Source organism: Rhipicephalus microplus, chromosome 10, assembly GCF_043290135.1.
Source record: "Rhipicephalus microplus isolate Deutch F79 chromosome 10, USDA_Rmic, whole genome shotgun sequence".
Lineage (NCBI taxonomy): Eukaryota > Metazoa > Arthropoda > Arachnida > Ixodida > Ixodidae > Rhipicephalus > Rhipicephalus microplus.
Genome location: NC_134709.1, coordinates 52,193,008 through 52,199,478, shown reverse-complemented (window position 1 = coordinate 52,199,478; position 6,471 = coordinate 52,193,008).

Genomic DNA, 6,471 nt, shown 5'->3' with positions numbered 1-6,471 from the left:
TCGTGTAGCAGACGACTATCCTGCCATGCGGCCACAAATCACCTCGGCGTGACGTCCTCTACTTGGCGAGCGGCCCTCGCCACTTCTCTGGCACCCGGGCCTGCCCCGGTGCTGGTTAGCATGCGATACTAGGGACGGACGCAGACGCTGGCACAGTCGTTCCCCCTGACCCGCAGTACCTGGCCGCCGAAGATGGTTGTCCCCAACACAAAGTCCTGGTCAAACGAGTAAACAATGCACAAGTGCTGGCACGCGTAAATTTTAGGTGCTGATCGATGCCGAGTCGAGCACATACCACGCGTGCCGCAAAAACCAGCAGTGTCCGCCGGCAATCGGTATAAACGCAATAGCGTTAACGATCTAGTTTCGCCAAAATTCCGGCGTCGGTGTCGTTGGCTGTGAGCAAAATGTCTTTCCAGTGAACGAAAAATTGAGAATGATTTTTCACAATATACAGTACTTCAAATATGCCCAGTACGGTCTACTGTTAAAAGGAATATGCGAGCTCGTGGCCGGTGGCGCTAACTGGCGGCGAGATTTGTAAACGCGGCGCATGCGCATAGGATCGTAATGGTGTTGCGCGCCCAGTTTCGTCCGCTATTTCTCAGTCCGTGCGCAGCATGCAAGCGTTGGAAAGTGCTTCCGTATTTTTTGCCGTGTAAATTATCTAGCTAATCACTCTGCCTGCTGCTCGTTGGATTTTCAGCAAGTACAAAAAATTATGGCTTTATTTATTGCTGCAGTTTTTCGCAAGCTCTCACCGTCAATCTCGTCATATTTCCCACATACTGCTCGATTTTGATGACAGATAAGGCTATTGAAGTCTGACGCAGCGAACATTGCAAGCTCACCTTTGCGACCTTAAATATCGCCCTATTAAAGCATCGAAAGGATGAATTGGTATCAGTTGATTTGCAGTGCAAGAGCCAAAAAAGATTTGGGCTTTGCCTTTGTGGTTAAACGCGATAGCGACATTCTATTGTGAGTGCGTACTTCAAACACTAATTGCTTAAAACCTTTTCGAACTTGCTATGCACCCACTAGGAAGCCTTATAGTGGAATAGACGCTGTAGTGTGTGTGTGCCTTTTGTAGCGGGTGACCGGATTCAAACCACGAAACCATCACACGTATTGACGCTCGCTGGCAATGGGCGCTTGTACTACGCATTATTGCTGCAATATTTCATGTTGCAGTGTGAAGCACGTAAACAGGACGCTTGTGTTTGTAAAGCATAAAAGCTAAGTTTCACTACATTTCCGAGCAAAGGACGTTCTTTTCACTATATGCAGAAGCGTGACCGTCCAATAAAGAAAAAAAAAACAGAAGCGTGACCGTCTGGTAGAACATCCGCTTGCCACGCAAACGACCCTGGTTCGGTCCCCTCTGACCCCGGATTTTTTTTTTATCAGTTATCTTATTTGCGTCGTTATCGATTTTACGGTCACGCGTGAGACGATTTTTCGCCCTGAACCAACGACGCCGACGCTAGGGTTTTTTCGAAACGAGCTCGATAACGCGTTCAAACGCGAAGGGTTCTGGCTCACTAGCGCACGCCGACTGCATGGGTAGAGAAGTAGCAGGCGACGCGGGGCACGCATTGCCTTTACGAACCAATGCGCCTGCGCCGCATTTCGAAATCTGGCTAGCAGCTATAGCGCTTCGCGGACCATTGGCCACGCACTGGCGTGTTCCCTCTAACAGTGGTCCGTACTGTACTATTCTATTAGAATAGGCTATTCGAATCGGTATTTGAAATTTTTGGATATTCGCACACCCCTAGTCTTTACTTCCCACAGTACTTCAGCTAATTAAGTCTGAGACCAAAGACAGACTCTTGTGGGAAGCACGTCATTGCTTCATTTTTTTCTTTTTTTTCTTTATAGATTTGACCCAACCAACGGGAGGGACAGAGGAGGGAAAGAGGTTGAACCTTACTGTTACAAGCTGCCACTCTAGCGTCGCCAGCGCGAAGTCGGCGACGGGAATGACAGCAGGTTGGTTCGTTCCGTACGCAAGCAGAGACAGTGAAGAGATCAGAGACGTGAGAAAACAAAACAAACTTTACTCTAGTGATATTGCAGCACACGGGATCTAGTACACTTCAATACAACTAACAAAATACATCAGCACTTGATACAACTAAAGAAATATATAACAGAAACAATAAATCAGCTTACGAGAGAGAACTATTACAAACTAACAAGAATAGAACGACGGAGGAGAAAGTTCGATAAACAGGTGAAGGCATACGTGTGATGACCGGCAGCGTTGTGTCCCCGACGATCGGATGCGAGAAGTCGAAGAGAGTTCTGGCACGACTGCGATGTCGGCGGCGTTGCAACGCTTGTGGCTCCGGGAGGCTAGTGCTTGCAGGTGACTTCGAGCAGGTTGAGCTAACTCGAGGCGAAGTCCCGATTTCTACGTTGCAGACGTTAATATCGCGTCACAACTAGACGAACGGCTAAGTTTAGGTGGCCAGCCGATACAGAGCCACACTAAAAACTTCCAGAAGAGATGCTTGTTGATCTGTTTCTACACCATCTTGGTCAGCGACTAGTCTGCCTAGCAGGGCAAAATCCTGCGCTTAAATCCCCCTTGTGTCTCCTCGCTCTCCTTCTTGGGGACAAGAGACCTCTACATGGGTCCAATCATGCGCGTTTATTGATGGAAACTCCGCCCCAAAAATATTTTGACCCTACCCCTTTTTAATTGGGAGAGGACCCTCAACTAGCGAGAGTGACAACCTGTTGGGTGGTTGTCATACGGCTTGGCCACCAGAGCGTTTCCCACGCTTTTCCCCGTGGGAACGGTCAAACGTTTGGCTCTCAGCCGGTGCGTCTTGTAGTCCAATCCTTGTTCGGGGTATACCGCGGCCTTCTACGACCTTGCAGACGCCGCCACAGTTACAAAAGGATTAACCGTCGGCGGCGACGTTCTAAGAAGAGCACCCCATTTTGCACTTCTCGGCTCCCTTTCATGCGCCGCCGTTTCTCACGGTCAGTCGGGGAGTACGGCGCCCGTTAATTGCCGTGACGCGGTGTCGCCAAAAATGACCGTCCGTGACACTTACCTTCACCCCAAATGGGAAACCCTAAGACTTTCGGGGAACTCTACGCAAGTCTATACATGCGAATGCCCATAAGAATTCGCTTCACTCGAAGCCAACCTAGAGTTACTGTATATGCTACCTTCAAGTAGCTTGTGGTAGCATGCATATACAGTAACTGTAAGCCGACCCTAACCAGACGTGACCCAGTAATGCTGACATACAGCGGGAGATGTGCAACGGAACCGCAGCTTTATCGGCGAGGCGAAGCTGCAGAGATGAGACTTGACGAGGAGGGTTTTGCTCTACGAATACCAAAAAAAAAGGCCTGCAGTTTCCGTACATCGCTCATTTTAGCTTGATCCACCACAGAACACCTACCGGTTTCTGATCCACGTTAAGCGGTTACTTTCGACAAACACTGAATGGGCAATGCACGCGAGTGTTAGAGCGAGCTGGCCAAAACCTGTTGCTTTTTGATGCGCACTGATGTGAAAGAGCGTACCGACATAACTACATACCCGCAACCTTATTTCCAATTACCATCGCATTACGTACGCTATCCAAAACCCCATTTTGCTTATTCGCCGTCGGTTTTCTGTTTGCTACATCGGCTACGCGTGTACCGAGCACGCCTTGCTCAGCCCGCCCAACCTAGCCGGTTTCGCACGCGAACATAAACTGTCATTTCGTTGCTACTCACCCATTTTGAGCACGTCAAGGTGCCGTTCCTCGGCCACGGTACTTTTCTTGGGTTCGACGAAACGCGTCGGCTGAACACTGCAGCCTAAAATCTCGCAGCACCAAAGCAAAAATACCGCCTTTTTTATCCAGCGGCCGATATAGGTGATGACCCATGTTGCCAGCATAGAAAAGTGTAACGGTCATGGACGTCGGCCATTATCGCGCCAACAGTCGATAACGAACGCGTAGTACATTGGAAAAATGTATACTCTAATTTGCACAGAGGTTTTTTCAAGATCCTTGTCTTGAAAGGGGAAGTGTACCAAATCATGAGAGTCCTGGTGAACAAGTAATAATATCTCAATTTGCCTACCTCTCACAGCGGTGTTCTCGCAAAATACCAGGCTGGTGGCAAAATGTTCCTAGTCAAAATACCACCACGTTGAACGCTTTCAATCAACTTGTGAAACCTCTCAAGACTCGCCTCTACTTTCGTTTCTTCAATTAAAGCAGACTGCAATCATGCCTCATCAACAATTTTGCCTCTGTACAGGTAGTCTTCATTTATCTGCTCTGCTCTCACTTGTTTTTTTTTGCAACAGACTAACAGTTATGGAGTATGCGTGCAACAATTGGAAGAATAAACAGTCTCCGTTGTTAGTGCTGTAATCTGTGTCCTTTCCACGTCCTGTTATTTAGCCGTTTTTTTTGCTAATTTATAGTCAAATGTTGCAGGATCCTATGGCATCCTGCTTATGGTACGAGGTGAAATGAAAGGAAAGCATACCATTGCTCACAAGTTTAAAGTTATATTCTTCCAAGCTTGCTTTGAATATAGTAATAGTGAAAACTAACCTGAGGAGGCAGTAAATTAATGCACATAACTAAGCTACCAAGAAAAATGTCTCAATTGAGCAAGTTAACGCCTGTCAATGTTGTGCCCTTGTCACATGTGCATGTGCTTTTTCTTTTCAATAATGTCTGCAACATAACTATAACTACATCACGCACACTTATTACCAAGGGTTTTGGTGCACATTCCACAACAAATCTAAAAGCATTTTCTATTTATTAAAAGAGCAACTGCTTCATCAATGGCTGTCAGAGCCTAAGTCAAACATACAAAGTACAGTTAGCACAGACATTGAAAAACTGGGCTGTACAAATCAGTTCAGTCTTTGGATTCCCAACATGAAGGGCACATCATGCAAGCCTTAAAAATATAACAAGCATGAGAATGGATAACAATATTTTAACACGTGAACTTATGGATAAAATTGTGATAAGACGGCCGTGAGCTCACATTTCAAAAGGAACAAACAGACTAAACAAATAAACAATCTGAAACAGCTAATAAAAATCAAGAATGTGAGCAAACAAGACGCCAATATGGTGAGGCTGATATTACTCACTTTAAAATAAATTCTAGAGTTTTGTTTGTAGAAAGTAGAATTTGATCATGAGAACGCAGCAGTGAGAATTCCAGATTTAATTTCATCATATGAAGTTCAATAAGAAGCACCTAATGCACAATGCCCAAGTGATTAACAGTGCAGGAAGAAACGATGCACATTTCTTGAAGAGCAGTGCACTCACTAATTAAAGACCACTGAGCTATTACACCTGATGACATATCACACACTTTATCTGAAGCATGAGCTCAAGAAAGAAGTCCTCTCATTTGTGCAATTTATATATTACATGAGATCTATCTCGTTCTGCTTTTTGATTATCAAAATGTAAACAAAGCTTTCAAAGTTCATGCCATATATCTACACAATATCAATCTGAAAATAGGCAGAAAGAGAAAGATGGAAGTTTGGGATGAAAAATTGTTGAACAGAGGGTGTGTGATGAAGCCGACATTCTTACAGGCAGACTTGTCTACTTCAAGACTTTAACAAGTCCACTTGTCGATACGCCCGCCACAGCACGGGCACCTCCTGTTATCAAATTTTTCATGCACAATAACAAAGAGGTACACCGAGTTGCATGCGAAATCTCACTTGTCGAACGTAAACTGTCCAAATATTACAATTATACATATAAACATGACACGACTATGAGGAACACAAAGTGAGGTCACTGACAATATTGTCACAGCGCGAGAGTAAACAAAAGGTAGAAATATATTTACAGATTGTACACGGAGCACACAGTGTCTTCCAGCCAAGATGGCAGAGCGGCAACAACAACACGAGCTCTTATTCAATCGTCACCTTCATTGCCTTTATGGACTCTTCCTTAATGTTCATCATGGCTTGTATCAATATGAAGCAACATGATGTCCAGATAAATTGCAATACTGTTGTCAATAAAGTGCATACATGTTCTAAGTCATGTCTAACCTTCACTTGGAAAGCCATCCACACACTGGATTTGTACATATAAACACCACAGAACACTGTACAACTTAGTACAAGTTCAACAAGCAATTATGAAATTCGTATGCAAATATTCATGCTAATAAATGTATACAACTTTGGATACTTTCACTGCTTACATTTCTAGATACATACTATTAAAGAAAACACCGTAATTCTCCGTGGAATTCACACACAAGAAGCGTACACCAGGTTTGCATGGCAAAAATACAGAAATTGCATATGTAAAAGAAGCTAAAAAGATATATGTGTATATAACATTTCTCTCTCTTCTAGCTCTGACAAGTGCCAAGATAATTGACCAACTAATACAGATGCATGAAATAAATATGCAAAGTAATCACAAACATGTTAAA